The sequence below is a fragment of the Lolium perenne genome, chromosome 7 (genome assembly GCF_019359855.2).
Source record: "Lolium perenne isolate Kyuss_39 chromosome 7, Kyuss_2.0, whole genome shotgun sequence".
Taxonomy (NCBI): domain Eukaryota; kingdom Viridiplantae; phylum Streptophyta; class Magnoliopsida; order Poales; family Poaceae; genus Lolium; species Lolium perenne.
Genome location: NC_067250.2, coordinates 15,674,595 through 15,695,589, shown reverse-complemented (window position 1 = coordinate 15,695,589; position 20,995 = coordinate 15,674,595). Strand labels below are relative to the sequence as shown.

Genomic DNA, 20,995 nt, shown 5'->3' with positions numbered 1-20,995 from the left:
TGTTGACTGACAACTGCTTTAGCTCCTACGCTAAGAAGTTCCATGTTAAGTTTCCCCTAATGATGGCCTAAGTAGGGTAAGGTCATCTAGAAGTCAAATCAGTAGCTTCTGACGCCTATCTGTAACTAGAATAAGCACTCTTAATCACTTAGTAAACTGTGATCATGCATATATGAAGGCTAAAGAGTGCCCTTTATAATGCTTAATAAACTGAATAAAATCTAATGTAATTAATACAAATTTGCCATAGGTAGCTAGGGTTGGAATAATTTGAAGGTTTGGCCGCCTATACATGTAAGGTTAATTATTCAGCAAAGCAAACAGAGAGGAAAACTGAAAACACAATCAGTTTTGACCCAAACCATATTGATAAACTAAATCAGTGGCATTCCAACTTATGACATTCAAGGCAGAGGACTAGACTTAACATTAAACTACTACACACAGAGTAGCATTTATCAGAAATTCTAACTTATTTGATACAACTACTACACAACCAGAGAAATAGAATCAACGCTTATGTAACACCCCAACTTTTGCAACCTTGATTAATTGTCCATATTGCAAAAATTAGGGGGAACAAAAACTTTTTCTATAGACTAATTTAGATGAATTGCCGTGATTTATTTGTTGTGATGAATTGCTTTGATCTGCCGCTAGATATATTGTCTTGATTTCTTGTTGAGTTCTGTCTTGAGTACCTCAAAGAACAACACCTCTAGTGGTCAGACATACAACTCACCTAATAAAACACATGTGTGACTTAGGTAAAATTGTTTTCCTTTTTACTACATCAAACTCTTCTCCTGATGGCAACATGAGTGTGCCATCTTGATATTCCTATTTGTGTTAGTCCAGCTCAAACCATCCTTGAATCCAAAATTTGGGATCATCTACCCTCATCACATCCTTCTCTTATACCCACTCATCATAGGTTGATTCTGAAGCCAAGTCAACAATCTGTTTTGGCAAGCTTATAAGTTCCAGACTTTGGCAGTTGATATCTAAGCAACCACCACTGTTATTGTTGACCTCAATGCATGGATCTCATCTATGCAACATCCTCTTCAACCTCCACGTCTTGCATGTCTCAGTCAATCCTTGCAGCTCATATATTCAACTTGATCTTGTATCCTATTCAATGTTTCAACTCTAGATCACTTCCTTCAATTTTACCTCTTGTCTTTATTCAAGTTTAATCTTCACAAAACCAAGAGTGGGAATGGTGGGTACATTTTGTAGCCATCATCTACCCTTGAGAACACTTCTCCCTAAGTTAGTTTTCTCTCTCAAAAATCCTATTAATTTTCCTTCTCTAGTTTTGATCACAAAACTACTTCTAGTTTTATTAAATATTTTCAAGATAATTCTTCAAAGAGAACAAGGAACTGAAATGGGTTTTGTTTTCTCATCCCATTTCTACCAAGCACTGATTTCTAAAACATTACTCTCTATGTTGCTTTGTTTTTAACAAAAGGCTTGTTTATGGTACCCATACCATTTCTTGTTTACTTTAAATTTGAGAAAAACTCTACTTTACTTGAGAAAGTAGAATATGTTGAACCCCCATGTTCCAACTAGTTTTCTCTCAACATCTTCAAAATTCCATTCCACTTGAGTTCATTCCCAATTGTGTCTAGACAATTGAGGTGTTCCATATACTTTTCAAGTGAATCCTTTCTCAAATGGCAAAACTTGCACATCTTATGCACATCTCTGATCTACCACATTGTATACACTCCATCCTCCAATTCTTGATCAAATGGATAATCATTTGATACTTTCAAATCACTCCCAATTGACCTCTTATTTGAAGAGCAACTTATATTTCATTATGCCTATCTCACTCCTCTATTATTTTCCATCATCACCTTGACCTCATGAATTGATGATGTATGTCAATATATTCATCCTTGTGAGTATATGGTTACTTCACTCACCATCTCTCCTAGCCTTGCTCTACCATTGTCTAAATCACCATCACCACCATCATCTCTTGGACACATCTTTTATCAGGTCAGAATGTCACCACCATCTACTTTAGCACCCTTGTGCATTAGTATCACTTTGCCTAAAATTGTATATCTTTTTAGGCCACCATTTTAGTAATTTGTGAGGCACTCAACCTTGGGTGTCATGCATGTGTAGCAATTATCTCTTGTTGATCACTTGTGCATGGCCAAAAATATGTGGCCGGCCATGCCATGGCACACATGCATCATGCCTCTCCATTTCCCTCTCTCTCACATAATTACTCCACCTTGGGATGCCTCTCCTCCTTTGTCCCTTCCCAATGCCACAAATAAATTCAGCTTGGGTCAAATATCTCTTCCCCAAACCAGCCTCCCAACTAACCCAATCAATGAAGAGGCTACCTCCCAACCAACCCAATCAATGAGGAGGCAGCCCACCCCCTCTCCCTCTATATAAAGGGCTTGGCAGCCCACCCCCTCCTCACTTGCTCTCACTTTTCCACTCCCCACTCTCTCCTCCACTCCCACACACTCTCCTCCTACCTCTCCCCACGAAATTGCTGCTCCTCCTAGCTTCATGGCCGGCCATGGCCATGGAAAGCTCACCACGATGCAGCTCCTTCCTCCCTCAAGCTCATCCTCACCATGAGAGCCTCCCCCTCCATCTTCTCCCCAACCTTAGATGGTTTAATCTCCTCTTCTTCTCCCTCCATTGCTAAGATTGGATCTTGATGCAGGTGCATGTTGGTCCAAGCATGGAGAAGGTTGAGCTATCCTCAGATCTGAAGTTCTTGAGCAAAGTTCGTCCAAAACCTTGCAGTAATTTCTGTTTCTTGCTGTTTCAGATTCTGGTACGATCTTGTAAAATCCGCCAATTCTCGTGTGCAGATCCAAATCGAGTGGTTCAAAGTTCTGCAGATAGGTATTGAAAATATCTACAACTTGGCGTTTGTCTCATCCTCAAATTCGTTACGGATTTTGCATGATAAATAAAGTTCTGCAAACATGCAGAATCATTGTTTGTTAGATTTCTTCCGTTTTACAAAACCTTTTTGAGCAAACTCAATTTTGGGTGAAAGCCCTCTCCAGTACCTTCATTTTTGCGTTGGGTTCACTTCAAATGACCTAATGGAATTGAAATGGTTCACAGATCAAGATCTGGTCAGATCTGACTTTGTCGAATTAAATCAGGAGCTTGGAAACGAATTTTTGAATGAAACCAGTTGGGTAAGAACCACCTTTACAATACCTTTCAGATGCAGCTGACCTCATATTTTTATGAGTTGTGTACGATTTGTGGTGAATTAAACTTATTCTGTGTGTTCTGCAGACATGGCTGTTAGCTTTTAATTCATCAAAAATCCATTTTTGAACCTAATTGAGTGATTCCACTTCTGTAGGATTGCTGAATGTTTTCTTAATCATCTCAAACAAGTTTCAAACCTTTATCTCTTCTGCAACTCCATAGTTAAAGCAAATGGTGAAAACATGCAGTGAACTTGTAAATCCATTTGTGAGAGTTTCAGAAATATTTTGAACCCAAATCCAATTGCGTGTGAATCTCTGTTTAATTACCTTTCAAATGCCAGTGGCCTCATATTTTTAGGATGTTTCTACGATTTATGGCTTACAGATCTTATTTTCTGTACAGTCAGATTCAAAGAAATTCCTAAAATTGTAGGTTTGATATTTTTGGGTGTTTCCAATTGGGTTAGTCTTGTATTAGTACTGGACATCTAGGAAAAATATTATTAGTCTCTGTTCATACATTTCTGTTGCTGTTAGTAATGTTTATGTGTGACATGCATTGTTGAAGCAAAACTTTTCGGTTTATTTAAAACCCTTGACCAACTCTTTTTAGTAGAGATGGGCAACCTTTGTTTTATGCTTGCAAAACAAAACCTCTGCAATTTAACTTTAGCTCTTTTGTTTTGCTTAAGTTTTCAAATGGTGGGGCATATCATTTGCTTCCTATTCTTGTGTAGTGTTATGTAAGCTTTATAAAATAGGGAGAATGATTGCCCGCTTTTGCAAAAATGTTTCAAATTATAATGTGAATGTTTTTGATGCCAAACTAATGCACTTGTCATCTTTATGATGTTATCTACCAGGGGATATTTGGTTGATACCCTGGTGATAAACGAGAGAGGCAATTGCTAAGTTGTGATACTCTCATACCTTTACTAGGTAAATAAAATGGGTTCTCTTTTAGTTGCTTTGTAGTATCTATAAGTTCTTTGTATGTTAGCCCGTAGTAAGGTGGTTAGCTATTGCTTGTTGATTGTTGAATGTTGCATGCTTGTTATGATTGGTGCAATGTGATTGATTGTGTTCCTTTTATATTTTTCGACGATAGATGCGAACGATTCCGGAGAAGAAGAAGAAGTGGTTCGGACAAGGATTTTATTTATATTGACGGGATTCTTATATTGATGAAGTTGAAGAAGTCCAGGGACAAATAAGCCAAGGCAAGCCATCTCTTGATCCCTGAATGTTGAACCACATATTGTGGTTACTTTGCTATTATTATTGTCTCTCGATCTATCTTGTGTGATTTCTACTTTTGTTGTCGGAGCATGCTTACCGTGAGCATGTTTACTCTCTTTGGCACCTCGCCGACAAACCCCCTTGTGTGAATGGTGGTTGTCAACATCATGATCATGGTGTACCCTCTAAATGTGATGGGTATGCCCACTTACCTTGAGTGTGTCGACCTCTTGACACCCTTTTTGCACCCCTTAGTGGTATGATGGTTAGTATCATGCCCTTGTTATACCTTCTACCTTGTGATGCTATGCATACTTACTCCCAAGTGTGCCGAACCTCTTGTTGATGCTATACATACTTACTCCCAAGTATGTTGAACCCCTTGTTGTTGTTATGCATGCTTACCCCGAGCATGTATGCCCCCTTGACCACCTATTTTACCATCTTCTTAGTGGTATGATGATCAACATCATGACCCTTTGTTGAATCCTCCTACTTATGTTGTCCCCATGCGTGCTTATCCTAAGCATGTATGATCCCCTTGACACATCAATTATCATCTCCTTAGAGGTATGACGGCTAGCATCATGCCATTGTTATATCTTAGCTCCTACATAAAACTTTAGGTTGGGAACCCCTCAAGGTTTACCTTGTTGTAAATGTTTATGAAAACCTTAGGTAAGATAACCTTACCCAAGTGTATGGTTTATGAAGGCAAAAAGGATCTTGTCAAACATGTTTGAGAAAAGGAATGTGTGTGACTTGGGTTTTGAGAAAAAAAACGACACATGGTTCTTTGTATTCGCCCGGAACAATTACACAGCGCAACCATAGCTACTCCAACGTGGGCACGGGGCTTAACTTGACGTTTGTTCTTCTTAGCATGAGGCACCGCACAACTATACAAGGGTACGGTTACCCCCGAGTCCGGGTTGTCGAGGTTGGGACAATAGTATAACGGGAGGCCTTCGGGGCTGACCCGTCCGGAAGACACTATGGGTCTCCTGGCTTGGCGGTGGAGCCACGCTCAAAAGGAGGTGAGCTGCCACGGTGCCGGGAGGTACATACTCCATAGGGTAGGACCTCGTGTTAAGTCGAATGGGCGAAAGGTTATGTCCGGGTATCCGTCGTGGCATATGTCGTTATGCGGGGATGATGCCCACACGATAGGTATCCGGATAGTTGTGGTGAAAGTGTGCAAACTCTGCAGAGTCAAAACTATTCGAATAGCCGCGTCCGCGGTCATGGACGGTTGGGATGGCCGTTACAGAGCTGTGTCGAGTTTTGGTTTTAAAAATGATTTCCAAAGGAAATGTGTGTTGGAAGTACCGGAAGGGTACGGGAAAGATGTTGTGCCGACCATGTGGAGATGGTCGAGGAAAATGAAACAAAAGCGGGTGACCCTTCCTAGTGTTTCATGTAGAGGAACTCTTCTTTAACAAAGATATAGAGATGTCATAGAAATGTCTTATCACCCTCTTAGTGTCCCCTTCAACTGTGATGTGGGATGCTATATCCACAAGAGAAACTGATTCTCTTTCACATTCTATATCCACAAGAGAAATTGATTCTCTTTCACATGCTATATCCACCAGAGAAACTATTCTTCCTCTCTTGTCTTCTTTAGTTAGAATTGTTATCACCTTCTTGATGGTTTGCGAGTACAATTCAAATGTACTCACGGCTTTGTCCCTGGCTATTTACTTGGCCAGACCTGGAGGACTTCGACAGATGAAGAAGGAGTTGACGACGTCTATGCGAGCTAGGAACGTCTTCCCAGTCAGTTGCCTGTAGGGTTAAGGCAGATGACTTGGGCTCTACGCTGCTGAAGTGACTCTGCTACTCTGATGATTAGATTAGGCCCTTCGAGGCTATCTTGTAAAAATGGGTCATGTGACTTTATTGTAATTTTCTTATTCCATTTTGTAAAGGATGATGTAATTTGATATCAGTTCGGTTATGTGTTCACGGCACACTGATCATGGGAACGTGAACTGTATACATAACAGGGTATTTCGGACAGCTAGTCCGGGGTCCCCACAGAGCTGGTATCAGAGCCATCCTGACTGTAGGAGACCTTAGTTAGCATGGACGTTAGTTAGGAGACAAGTAATTGGGAAAAACTATTTACGAAACAAATTATTTCTTTAGTAGGAAGCATAGCTTCTACTCCTCTTATTTCTTCAAAGCTTCTAAATTCTTATCCCTCCGCTTTATTAAAATGTTTGAAAATTCTTACTCTATTGTCTCATCCACTTCAAACCCACATGTTAGACGATGTCCCCAACTCAGACCGGAGACTCAAACTCAAAGATGGATCAATCCCTCGGGAAGACTCGTGTATCTCCAACGACAGCTATTGAAGATTGGATGCCGACTTAGCCGTGCACATAAAGGGATAAAGGATCATGTCTTTGGTTGTCACCAAAGTCTGTCAGGAGCTGACCTTCTTCCTCCGTGGACTTGCACTTTTTGCAGTCATCTGGGATCAAGTCCTCAGTTCTTGACTAGTAATTTTTAGGCCAGCTACAAGAAGTTGACGATTTCGGGAGTACCTCAACAACTACCTCTTCGAAGACCTCACGTCCCCGGGATGTTGAGCAAGAAGACTACGCAGTTTTCTCCTCCGCCTCAACATAGAAGACCGAACACCAGGCCTGCTTCGCAACCAACTGCCCCGAAAATCCATGTTGGAGTCCATAAGAGCAAAATGAAGACGGCAACATATGTGACCAGCCCCCAAACCAATAGGATGGATAGGACAAACTCAATCGCTTTGATTGAGCTACCCCCACGCATTAGGCATTCCATGGGTACTTAGGTTACCATGCCTGGTTTGATGATTGCTTGTAGTTCCCTTGTGTGCTGCCTTGAGTGTCTTTTGTTTGTTTGATGTGTGTATAATTGTCTTGGCTTTTCGGTCTGAAAAACACCCTTAGTGTGATAAACTAGCTTAGAAAGCCTCCCAAAGATGTTTTCACCCTCACCTACCTCGCCGATGTTTTGCTAACTGCTAGTTAGTTGGATAAGTTAACGAAAAGCTCTAACTCTACCCCCGTTAGCAGTTGTTTTTCAAACATCAGGAAAACTAACCCAAACCCCCATCTACGCTAACTTCCTTCAATATCAGCTGGAGCATCTCGACTACGCCAAGAAAGAAGAAGCCCTACCTTCAAGAATGACTGCACCTCTGCGAGAAGACATACTAATTTGGACTAACCTTGGAGCATAATCGCGCTAACCTCGAGGATATTTTCTTGAAAACTACCCTCTAACACACCGTCTAACAAGTTGAGTGAACAATAGCGTCAAAGCCAAGCTACATCACATGGTTCATCTGGTCCTCATCAAGTGAAGGCTCTGAAGATACCTCAAGACTCAAGACTTTAGGCGTAGTTTACTCGCTAACTTCTTAGTTGCTACCGAAGTCAGCACCGACCCTCAAGCTGAAGATTGTCTTCGACCCCTATTGCTGCTTCATATGGGTACCAACCAGGCGTTTCATCAACTTATTAACTCACGGCGCGTCCCCTATGGTTTAGTTAACACCGTGAGTGCCTCTTGAAGTTGCGGTCTGCACGTCGCCCCTGAAGATTCTTCAACTGAGTACGGAAGATCGATGACTCCTTCAGAAGCCCCCGACAGGACCGCAAGGCAGAATCTCTAAGATTTTCCGAAAGCCCGATGAAAAATCTTAAGGGTGGAAGTCTTCCACTAAAAGTTGGAGCTAACCCTAACATTTTAAACCTTTCTAACACACCGTTGGAAATGTGGGATGCACTAACCCCTCTTGAAGCCGTGGACTACTCAACGCCCGCTGAAGATGTTCAACTCCAAAGATCAATGGCTTCTCCAAAAAGCGCCCGACAAGACCCGTGGCCGAAGCTTACAGTTTTTAACGCCCCCTCCCCGATGAACAATTTTAAGGGTGGAAGACTTCGTCTTCCACTAAATTTAAGCTAACTCTAAAAAGTTTTCAACCCTGCTCAAGCACCATTGGGTGCACTAACTCTCCCACAATCATGAACCCCGCTAGGATCATTAAGAAGGTATAGATCCAACATCTGCACGGAGTCGTCAGCCTCTTCATGAAGCTCGCCATCGTCAGAAATCCATCATGTCTCTCACAAGCTGAAGTTGCGACCCTCTCCACACAAAGGCATGTCTACATAAAAATGGAGTCTAATTTTCGTTAAACTTTACAACCCCTCCAGTTCTACGCTCAGTAATCTCGGGACGAGATTATTTTAAGGGTGGAAGATCTGTAACACCCCAACTTTTGCAACCTTGATTAATTGTCCATATTGCAAAAATTAGGGGGAACAAAAACTTTTTCTATAGACTAATTTAGATGAATTGCCGTGATTTGTTTGTTGTGATGAATTGCTTTGATGTGCCGCTAGATATATTGTCTTGATTTCTTGTTGAGTTCTGTCTTGAGTACCTCAAAGAACAACACCTCTAGTGGTCAGACATACAACTCACCTAATAAAACACATGTGTGACTTAGGTAAAATTGTTTTCCTTTTTACTACATCAAACTCTTCTCCTGATGGCAACATGAGTGTGCCATCTTGATATTCCTATTTGTGTTAGTCCAGCTCAAACCATCCTTGAATCCAAAATTTGGGATCATCTACCCTCATCACATCCTTCTCTTATACCCACTCATCATAGGTTGATTCTGAAGCCAAGTCAACAATCTGTTTTGGCAAGCTTATAAGTTCCAGACCTTGGCAGTTGATATCTAAGCAACCACCACTGTTATTGTTGACCTCAATGCATGGATCTCATCTATGCAACATCCTCTTCAACCTCCACGTCTTGCATGTCTCAGTCAATCCTTGCAGCTCATATATTCAACTTGATCTTGTATCCTATTCAATGTTTCAACTCTAGATCACTTCCTTCAATTTTACCTCTTGTCTTTATTCAAGTTTAATCTTCACAAAACCAAGAGTGGGAATGGTGGGTACATTTTGTAGCCATCATCTACCCTTGAGAACACTTCTCCCTAAGTTAGTTTTCTCTCTCAAAAATCCTATTAATTTTCCTTCTCTAGTTTTGATCACAAAACTACTTCTAGTTTTATTAAATATTTTCAAGATAATTCTTCAAAGAGAACAAGGAACTGAAATGGGTTTTGTTTTCTCATCCCATTTCTACCAAGCACTGATTTCTAAAACATTACTCTCTATGTTGCTTTGTTTTTAACAAAAGGCTTGTTTATGGTACCCATACCATTTCTTGTTTACTTTAAATTTGAGAAAAACTCTACTTTACTTGAGAAAGTAGAATATGTTGAACCCCCATGTTCCAACTAGTTTTCTCTCAACATCTTCAAAATTCCATTCCACTTGAGTTCATTCCCAATTGTGTCTAGACAATTGAGGTGTTCCATATACTTTTCAAGTGAATCCTTTCTCAAATGGCAAAATTTGCACATCTTATGCACATCTCTGATCTACCACATTGTATCCCCTCCATCCTCCAATTCTTGATCAAATGGATAATCATTTGATACTTTCAAATCACTCCCAATTGACCTCTTATTTGAAGAGCAACTTATATTTCATTATGCCTATCTCACTCCTCTATTATTTTCCATCATCACCTTGACCTCATGAATTGATGATGTATGTCAATATATTCATCCTTGTGAGTATATGGTTACTTCACTCACCATCTCTCCTAGCCTTGCTCTACCATTGTCTAAATCACCATCACCACCATCATCTCTTGGACACATCTTTTATCAGGTCAGAATGTCACCACCATCTACTTTAGCACCCTTGTGCATTAGTATCACTTTGCCTAAAATTGTATATCTTTTTAGGCCACCATTTTAGTAATTTGTGAGGCACTCAACCTTGGGTGTCATGCATGTGTAGCAATTATCTCTTGTTGATCACTTGTGCATGGCCAAAAATATGTGGCCGGCCATGCCATGGCACACATGCATCATGCCTCTCCATTTCCCTCTCTCTCACATAATTACTCCACCTTGGGATGCCTCTCCTCCTTTGTCCCTTCCCAATGCCACAAATAAATTCAGCTTGGGTCAAATATCTCTTCCCCAAACCAGCCTCCCAACTAACCCAATCAATGAAGAGGCTACCTCCCAACCAACCCAATCAATGAGGAGGCAGCCCACCCCCTCTCCCTCTATATAAAGGGGCTTGGCAGCCCACCCCCTCCTCACTTGCTCTCACTTTTCCACTCCCCACTCTCTCCTCCACTCCCACACACTCTCCTCCTACCTCTCCCCACGAAATTGCTGCTCCTCCTAGCTTCATGGCCGGCCATGGCCATGGAAAGCTCACCACGATGCAGCTCCTTCCTCCCTCAAGCTCATCCTCACCATGAGAGCCTCCCCCTCCATCTTCTCCCCAACCTTAGATGGTTTAATCTCCTCTTCTTCTCCCTCCATTGCTAAGATTGGATCTTGATGCAGGTGCATGTTGGTCCAAGCATGGAGAAGGTTGAGCTATCCTCAGATCTGAAGTTCTTGAGCAAAGTTCGTCCAAAACCTTGCAGTAATTTCTGTTTCTTGCTGTTTCAGATTCTGGTACGATCTTGTAAAATCCGCCAATTCTCGTGTGCAGATCCAAATCGAGTGGTTCAAAGTTCTGCAGATAGGTATTGAAAATATCTACAACTTGGCGTTTGTCTCATCCTCAAATTCGTTACGGATTTTGCATGATAAATAAAGTTCTGCAAACATGCAGAATCATTGCTTGTTAGATTTCTTCCGTTTTACAAAACCTTTTTGAGCAAACTCAATTTTGGGTGAAATCCCTCTCCAGTATCTTCATTTTTGCGTTGGGTTCACTTCAAATGACCTAATGGAATTGAAATGGTTCACAGATCAAGATCTGGTCAGATCTGACTTTGTCGAATTAAATCAGGAGCTTGGAAACGAATTTTTGAATGAAACCAGTTGGGTAAGAACCACCTTTACAATACCTTTCAGATGCAGCTGACCTCATATTTTTATGAGTTGTGTACGATTTGTGGTGAATTAAACTTATTCTGTGTGTTCTGCAGACATGGCTGTTAGCTTTTAATTCATCAAAAATCCATTTTTGAACCTAATTGAGTGATTCCACTTCTGTAGGATTGCTGAATGTTTTCTTAATCATCTCAAACAAGTTTCAAACCTTTATCTCTTCTGCAACTCCATAGTTAAAGCAAATGGTGAAAACATGCAGTGAACTTGTAAATCCATTTGTGAGAGTTTCAGAAATATTTTGAACCCAAATCCAATTGCGTGTGAATCTCTGTTTAATTACCTTTCAAATGCCAGTGGCCTCATATTTTTAGGATGTTTCTACGATTTATGGCTTACAGATCTTATTTTCTGTACAGTCAGATTCAAAGAAATTCCTAAAATTGTAGGTTTGATATTTTTGGGTGTTTCCAATTGGGTTAGTCTTGTATTAGTACTGGCCATCTAGGAAAAATATTATTAGTCTCTGTTCATACATTTCTGTTGCTGTTAGTAATGTTTATGTGTGACATGCATTGTTGAAGCAAAACTTTTCGGTTTATTTAAAACCCTTGACCAACTCTTTTTAGTAGAGATGGGCAACCTTTGTTTTATGCTTGCAAAACAAAACCTCTGCAATTTAACTTTAGCTCTTTTGTTTTGCTTAAGTTTTCAAATGGTGGGGCATATCATTTGCTTCCTATTCTTGTGTAGTGTTATGTAAGCTTTATAAAATAGGGAGAATGATTGCCCGCTTTTGCAAAAATGTTTCAAATTATAATGTGAATGTTTTTGATGCCAAACTAATGCACTTGTCATCTTTATGATGTTATCTACCAGGGGATATTTGGTTGATACCCTGGTGATAAACGAGAGAGGCAATTGCTAAGTTGTGATACTCTCATACCTTTACTAGGTAAATAAAATGGGTTCTCTTTTAGTTGCTTTGTAGTATCTATAAGTTCTTTGTATGTTAGCCCGTAGTAAGGTGGTTAGCTATTGCTTGTTGATTGTTGAATGTTGCATGCTTGTTATGATTGGTGCAATGTGATTGATTGTGTTCCTTTTATATTTTTCGACGATAGATGCGAACGATTCCGGAGAAGAAGAAGAAGTGGTTCGGACAAGGATTTTATTTATATTGACGGGATTCTTATATTGATGAAGTTGAAGAAGTCCAGGGACAAATAAGCCAAGGCAAGCCATCTCTTGATCTCTGAATGTTGAACCACATATTGTGGTTACTTTGCTATTATTATTGTCTCTCGATCTATCTTGTGTGATTTCTACTTTTGTTGTCGGAGCATGCTTACCGTGAGCATGTTTACTCTCTTTGGCACCTCGCCGACAAACCCCCTTTGTGTGAATGGTGGTTGTCAACATCATGATCATGGTGTACCCTCTAAATGTGATGGGTATGCCCACTTACCTTGAGTGTGTCGACCTCTTGACACCCTTTTTGCACCCCTTAGTGGTATGATGGTTAGTATCATGCCCTTGTTATACCTTCTACCTTGTGATGCTATGCATACTTACTCCCAAGTGTGCCGAACCTCTTGTTGATGCTATACATACTTACTCCCAAGTATGTTGAACCCCTTGTTGTTGTTATGCATGCTTACCCCGAGCATGTATGCCCCCTTGACCACCTATTTTACCATCTTCTTAGTGGTATGATGATCAACATCATGACCCTTTGTTGAATCCTCCTACTTATGTTGTCCCCATGCGTGCTTATCCTAAGCATGTATGATCCCCTTGACACATCAATTATCATCTCCTTAGAGGTATGACGGCTAGCATCATGCCATTGTTATATCTTAGCTCCTACATAAAACTTTAGGTTGGGAACCCCTCAAGGTTTACCTTGTTGTAAATGTTTATGAAAACCTTGGGTAAGATAACCTTACCCAAGTGTATGGTTTATGAAGGCAAAAAGGATCTTGTCAAACATGTTTGAGAAAAGGAATGTGTGTGTGACTTGGGTTTTGAGAAAAAAAAACGACACATGGTTCTTTGTATTCGCCCGGAACAATTACACAGCGCAACCATAGCTACTCCAACGTGGGCACGGGGCTTAACTTGACGTTTGTTCTTCTTAGCATGAGGCACCGCACAACTATACAAGGGTACGGTTACCCCCGAGTCCGGGTTGTCGAGGTTGGGACAATAGTATAACGGGAGGCCTTCGGGGCTGACCCGTCCGGAAGACACTATGGGTCTCCTGGCTTGGCGGTGGAGCCACGCTCAAAAGGAGGTGAGCTGCCACGGTGCCGGGGAGGTACATACTCCATAGGGTAGGACCTCGTGTTAAGTCGAATGGGCGAAAGGTTATGTCCGGGTATCCGTCGTGGCATATGTCGTTATGCGGGGATGATGCCCACACGATAGGTATCCGGATAGTTGTGGTGAAAGTGTACAAACTCTGCAGAGTCAAAACTATTCGAATAGCCGCGTCCGCGGTCATGGACGGTTGGGATGGCCGTTACAGAGCTGTGTCGAGTTTTGGTTTTAAAAATGATTTCCAAAGGAAATGTGTGTTGGAAGTACCGGAAGGGTACGGGAAAGATGTTGTGCCGACCATGTGGAGATGGTCGAGGAAAATGAAACAAAAGCGGGTGACCCTTCCTAGTGTTTCATGTAGAGGAACTCTTCTTTAACAAAGATATAGAGATGTCATAGAAATGTCTTATCACCCTCTTAGTGTCCCCTTCAACTGTGATGTGGGATGCTATATCCACAAGAGAAACTGATTCTCTTTCACATTCTATATCCACAAGAGAAATTGATTCTCTTTCACATGCTATATCCACCAGAGAAACTATTCTTCCTCTCTTGTCTTCTTTAGTTAGAATTGTTATCACCTTCTTGATGGTTTGCGAGTACAATTCAAATGTACTCACGGCTTTGTCCCTGGCTATTTACTTGGCCAGACCTGGAGGACTTCGACAGATGAAGAAGGAGTTGACGACGTCTATGCGAGCTAGGAACGTCTTCCCAGTCAGTTGCCTGTAGGGTTAAGGCAGATGACTTGGGCTCTACGCTGCTGAAGTGACTCTGCTACTCTGATGATTAGATTAGGCCCTTCGAGGCTATCTTGTAAAAATGGGTCATGTGACTTTATTGTAATTTTCTTATTCCATTTTGTAAAGGATGATGTAATTTGATATCAGTTCGGTTATGTGTTCACGGCACACTGATCATGGGAACGTGAACTGTATACATAACAGGGTATTTCGGACAGCTAGTCCGGGGTCCCCACAGCTTACTTGGTCGCCGGCGAGAGCAGGTTACACACGGCACAACAACCCTTACGGCATCATCGCCTCTAGATCGGCGAGTCCTTGCGCCGCCAACTCCCACGCTGGGTAGTTCTCATCTCTGAGATCCAACATCCCCTGGGCGATTCAATTTGCTCCTCGAGCCCCTGCCCTGACAACTGCGGACGCAAACCCTTCGCCATCTGGGTGATCGCCCATGGCGAGGCCAAGAAGATCTGCAGGAGCAGCAGCTTCCGCCGCAGCTTCGTCTGTCTCCGCTCCTCCGCCAGCTTCTCCTGCTCGTGACGCCTCGCACGCTCGTGTACGATCCTCATCTGCTCTTGGTACGGGAGGCGCTCCCCGAAAGACCACTTCTGCTCCGACATCATCACGCTCCCAGAACATCACCGACGAGTACCAGCGGCGGCGAGGGTGGCGGCGGCGGGGGTGGAGGTGAAGGTGTTTGCGATTCCATAGGTCGAGAGGTGGAATGTAAGGGTATTTTACCCTTATCCATTATTTTGGTAACAATGACACTGTTGCTAGAGTATTTGGACTAATACACGTCTATGAGATTATTCCCAGGTATTAGCAAAATAGGCATAATGGTGTATCAATGGAACAAGAAGGTGAAGGGAGAACCCCACTTCGAAAAAATGGAGAAGGACGTTCCAGCCTCAGGCCGGTCTGTGGTCCGGTTTGACCGGCCCTGGCACCGGATGGCCCGACGCCGACCGGCCCCTGGACCGGTGCACACCGGGCACCACCCAGGGGAGATTTCCCCTTCGCCCGGTGCTCGCCCGGCCTGCCACCCGGTTTGGACCGGACTGGTCCGGTCTCTCGCCCAGTCGGACCGGGTTGTGGACCGGATACCCCGGCGCGGACCGGCTCCTGCTCCGGTGGCAACCAGAGGCATGTACTGCGTGACCAAGACCTGGCCCGGTCACGGCCCGGCACCATGCCCGGTTTGGACCGGCCGGTTCGGCCAGTGGACCGGTTGGAGCGGCCCCTGCGCCGGATGGCCCGGCCCCAGGCCCGGTTGACCGGGCTCCTCGAAGAATTGCTGAGCTGGACAAGTTGCAATGACCAGATTTCAAGTGACCATATAAATACCCCTTCTCCTACCTCTGAACAGTCAGGCACTACATTACAAACTGTTCTTGAGCTCTCTCTCTCATACTCCATTGATAGAAACACCAAAAGCCTCAGATCTCCCTCCTCCACCGAAACTCGAATCCCTCCGAGGAAAAGATAGAGGAGACCCTGATCTATAGTTCCACCGAGCCAAATCTTGTTCCCCCTTGTATTCATCGAGATACTTGCTCTCTAGGGTTCCTTGGAAACCCTAGGTAGGCAAAAGAGGTCCGGAAGCATCCGGGCTGTGGATTTGCTCCTGACAAGATTGTGAAGGTTTGAAGGCTGCCTCAAAGTCTACCACAAGTGAGTGAGCTATTCCTTCGTGGGATAGGCTACGGAGAATAGGGTGAGCCTTCGTGGCGTTGGGGAATCCTTTGTGGGACCTCCACCCTTCCAAACATGACGTACCTTCTTGCAAAGGAAGGGAACACGGGAATAAACCCTCGTCTCCACGTGCTATTGGTTATCCCTAACCGAACTCTTTACTTGTGTTATATTTGCTTGTGAGAGCCTTCGTGTTCGAGTTGCTTATATCATCATATAGGGTGCCTCACCTAGTTTGCATTAGGCTCACCTTTATATTCCGCAAAGCCTAATATTGCAAAGAAATAATTAAAATTTGTAGAAACCTATTCACCCCCTCTAGGTTTACCATCTCTAAACTTTGAATTGGTATCAGAGCCTGGACTCTTTTTAAGGGCTTCACAACCTTAAGAGTGAGATGGATAAACTATTCGAGGGCCTGGATGAAGATTCTAACCTTTCAGTTAAGGAGATGAAATCCATATTCTTAGCATATGAGGCTGGGAAAAAGAAGAAGGAGGATGAAGTACAAAGCCAAATGGCACAAATGAGTGCCATGCTTAAGAACCCGACTAGTGGGACTTCGGTCCCTCCGGAAGGTTTCCATGAAGTCAATCATGACTATCCCAAAAACACTTCACCCATGCCTCATATAAACCATAGTGGGAATGTTTCCCATTTTGATGGAACTCACTTTTCTTTTTGGAAATCCTCTATGGAGTCTCATATTCGCAGCTGCAGTGTGGAGATGTGGGAGATCATTGTGAATGGTTACCGGAAGCCACAAGATCCCATTAGTCTAATCTCCACTGAGTTTTACAACCGCCAACTCAATACATCTGCATGTGACAAGATTAAAAGTGGCAACAACTCGAAACCAAAAGAAATAGAGAATATATACATGATAAACCATCAATATACAGTCCGTGGTTCAGATTTTTCCGTTTCATTAACTTTACATTAACCTCTCTTTCTTCTATAAAATCAATGCATGGTTTTACCCTGCCATTACGTACACAGCAAAATAACAATCTGTAACTAACAATTAATTAAAATCTATGACCTAGCTAGAATTTTCGCCAATTCTAGATGCAACAATCAGAACGGGATAGGGAGACTGAGAAACATGGAGAAGCTATCTTGCCGGACGGCCGGATGTTAGAGCATCTCTAACAGAATTCATAAAACTGGCCGAAACCGAAAAACTCCAGCGGAAATAGGGGTTCAGGCTGAAACTGGGCCAGAACGGAGCCCGAACTCGCGGCCTGGCCCGTAAAACGAGTTCGAGGGCCCGAGAAACTCGGCAGCCGCCCCGTATTAAAAGGGGCCACGAAGGGGAGTTCGGCTTCCAAACCCTACTCCCCTCCGCCGCTTCCACTCCCTCCGTCCCGCCTGCTTCTGCTCCGGCGAGCAATTCTGCCGCAGCCGTCGCCGCTCCGCCGCTGCCACCACCACCCCTCCATCCGCAATGGGCTGCTTTAGACGCGTAGGTAGGGGAGGGGGCCGATTTGGCGGTGGGAAGCCAGCTCCGCGTCCGCCGGTACGGTCGGAGGCGGACCGCACCAGGTGGGTGCGCTCCGACGGCGCTTGGAAGCGGGCGACACGGAAGTGGCCGTGAGCTTTCGCGCGCCGGGCAGCGCGCAAGGAGGAGCGCGAAGGAGAATCCGAGGAGGCGCCCCCCGCCGGCTCGTGCAGCCCGTCGCTACCGGCGATTCCCCCTCTCGGTGACGGCAACGACGACGACGCAGACGCCCCCTAGCCTGCGGGATCTCGGCGGAGGCGGCGGCGTTCGAGGTGGACGCGGTCATCGTTGTGTAGGAGTCGCCGACGCAGAAAAACCCTGCGCTGCCGTAAGAACTGCCCCGGTGACAATCCGGGGCCTAATCTAGTAGTTTAGGTCTCAAATTATCGAATGTAGCTCGAACTGCTACATATTTTGGCTAGTTTAATGTAAATTATTGACGAATGTAGCTCGATCGGAGCAAAACGGGTTCAATTTCGCAAGATCGTCACATCACATTTTTCCGCGATATTTGATTTTCGTTTTTTCAGTTCGCGAGTTCGGTTTCTAATCTACGCCGTGAGAAAAATCATCTAAACTGAACAGTTCGGGAGACCGAACTCCGCGTTTTCGGTTTGGAGATATACGGACTCTACTAGCAATGCTCTCAGCTTGGAGAGTAGGCGGTTGGAGTCACGAGTCCCTCCTGCTGGGCTGCTCACTACGTGCGGCCAAGATGACCCGAGTCACTCACTGCACCGAAAGATCTAAGCCATCACCCAGCGGCACCGATGGCCGGTCACGACCACGCCCCATGCCCACGGCCATTCGCCGGCTCGCTGCCTAATTCGCCGTCAATCGAAATTGTTATAAAAGACCGACCTTCACGAAGGGAAGACAACTCGCGCCGCACGCGACAAATGGCACGCTGTGGTGCTAGAATTTTGGTGGGAAGTGGTCTCCCTGCCCGCCAAGTGTCGCAAGGGGAAGCAAGGTGGGATAGGAGAGGAGAGAGAAGGACAGGGGATGGTCTAGTTTTTCCTTTATTTTTTAGATTCATTTTTTCAAAATGAAATATCTTGCGAACCGTAAGTCCAAATTACGAACCGTTTTCATTTTTAAGATCCTCTCGTCGAGATCTTCAAAACTAGATCCCATGTTGATAGGTTTCGAGATACTTTTTTTCGTACTTCCAATACTAGTGTGGTTGTAATCGTGGTGTGTACCTAACTGTACTTGTGCTTCAACTGATAAGTGTAGGGATTCGTTGCATAGAAAACAAAAATTTTCCTACCGCGAGAACGCAATCCAAGCCAAGATGCAATCTAGAAGACGGAAGCAACGAGGAGATGATCGAGACTCACCCTTGAAGATTTCCAAAGCCTACAAGAGTAGGCTCTTGTTGCTGCGGTAGATGTTCACTTGCCGCTTGCAAAAGCGCGTAGAAGATCTTGATCACGGTGCCACAATCGGGCAGCACCTCCGTACTCGGTCACACGTTCGGTGTTGATGAAGACGACGTCCTTCTCCCCGTTCCAGCGGGCAGCGGAAGTAGTAGCTCCTCCTTGAATCCGGCAGCACGACGGCGTGGTGGCGGTGGCGATGGAGATCTCGGGCAGAGCTTCGCTAAGCGTATGCGGGAGAAGTGGAGGAGAGGGGGCGGCTAGGGTTTGGGAGAGGGGGTGGTGGCCGACCACTATAGGGGGTGCGGCCACAATGGCTTTGGTGTGGCCGGCCCCCTCCCCTTGGCCCTCATTATATAGGTGGAACACCCAAGAGTTGGTCTATAAGTCTTCGAATAAGACCCCAAACCAAAACCTTCCATATTGCATGAAACCTACCCAAGCTAGGACTCCCACTAGAGGTGGGATTCCCACCTTCCCTTGGGAGGGGGTGGCCGGCCACCTTGGGTGGAGTCCACCTTGGACTCCCCCACTAGGGTTGGCTGGCCATGGGTGGTGGAGTCCCTTCGGGACTCCGCCTTCCAAAGTGATTTCTTCCGGACTTTTCTAGAACCTTCTAGAACCTTCCATAAATGCACCGGATCATCTCCAAACTTGGAATATGACTTCCTATATATGAATCTTATTCTCCGGACCATTTCGGAACTCCTCGTGATGTCCGGGATCTCATCCGGGACTTCGAACAATACCTCGAACTCCATTCCATATTCAAGTTCTACCATTTCAACATCAAACCTTAAGTGTGTCACCCTACGGTTCGCGAACTATGTGGACATGGTTGAGTACTCTCTCCGACCAATAACCAATAGCGGGATCTGGAGATCCATAATGGATCCCACATATTCAACGATGACTTTAGTGATCGAATGAACCATTCACATACGATACCAATTCCCTTTGTCACGCGATATTTTACTTGTCCGAGGTTTGATCATCGGTATCACTCTATACCTTGTTCAACCTCGTTTCCTGACAAGTACTCTTTACTCGTACCGTGGTATGTGGTCTCTTATGAACTTATTCATATGCTTGCAAGACATTAGATGACATTCCACCGAGAGGGCCCAGAGTATATCTATCCGTCATCGGGATGGACAAATCCCACTGTTGATCCATATGCCTCAACTCATACTTTCCGGATACTTAATCCCACCTTTATAACCACACATTTACGCAGTGGCGTTTGATGTAATCAAAGTACCTTTCCGGTATAAGTGATTTACATGATCTCATGGTCATAAGGACTAGGTAACTATGTATTGAAAGCTTATAGCAAATAACTTAATGACGTGATCTTATGCTACGCTTAATTGGGTGTGTCCATTACATCATTCATATAATGATATAACCTTGTTATTAATAACATCCAATGTTTATGATTATGAAACTAATCATCCATTAATCAACAAGCTAGTTAAGAGGCATACTAGGGACTCTTTGTTGTTTACATATCACACATGTATCAATGTTTCAGTTAATACAATTATAGCATGGTATATAAACATTCATCATAAACATAAAGATATATAATAACCACTTTTATTATTGCCTCTTGGGCATATCTCCAACAGTCTCCCACTTGCACTAGAGTCAATAATCTAGATTACATTGTAAGGTACCTAACACCCATGGCATTCTGGTGTTGGTCATGCTTTGCCCTAGGGAGAGCTTTAGTCAACGGATCTGCTACATTCGGATCAGTGTGTACTTTGCAAATCTTTACTTCTCCATCTTCGATGTACTCGCGAATCGAGTGATAACGCAGCTTGATATGCTTCAGCCTCTTGTGTGACCTTGGTTCTTGTGCATTGGCGATGGCACCCATGTTGTCACAGTAGATGACTAGTGGGTCCAATGCACTAGGAACCACACCGAGCTCTACA

At 43.9% G+C, this 20,995-nt stretch overlaps 2 long non-coding RNA genes across 6 annotated transcripts; both read left to right on the top strand.

The window, feature by feature from the left end:
• Positions 1-2,468: 2,468 nt before the first annotated feature.
• On the top strand, positions 2,469-6,420 carry LOC127311349 (uncharacterized). 3 transcript variants are annotated; one of them, XR_011748989.1, is made up of 6 exons: positions 2,469-2,737; positions 2,819-2,895; positions 3,124-3,200; positions 4,085-4,160; positions 4,330-4,441; positions 6,173-6,420. It is a non-coding gene; the product is annotated as an uncharacterized lncRNA (long non-coding RNA). The 3 variants fall into 3 exon arrangements; XR_007857682.2 differs by having other exon boundaries at positions 2,469-2,773; positions 2,862-2,895; XR_007857685.2 differs by lacking the exon at positions 4,085-4,160 and having other exon boundaries at positions 2,469-2,773; positions 2,862-2,895.
• Positions 6,421-9,947: 3,527 nt separating this feature from the next.
• Positions 9,948-14,629, top strand: LOC139829896 (uncharacterized). 3 transcript variants are annotated; one of them, XR_011749033.1, is made up of 6 exons: positions 9,948-10,941; positions 11,023-11,099; positions 11,328-11,404; positions 12,289-12,364; positions 12,534-12,645; positions 14,382-14,629. It is a non-coding gene; the product is annotated as an uncharacterized lncRNA (long non-coding RNA). The 3 variants fall into 3 exon arrangements; XR_007857678.2 differs by having other exon boundaries at positions 9,949-10,977; positions 11,066-11,099; XR_007857680.2 differs by lacking the exon at positions 12,289-12,364 and having other exon boundaries at positions 9,950-10,977; positions 11,066-11,099.
• The last annotated feature ends 6,366 nt before the right edge of the window (positions 14,630-20,995 follow it).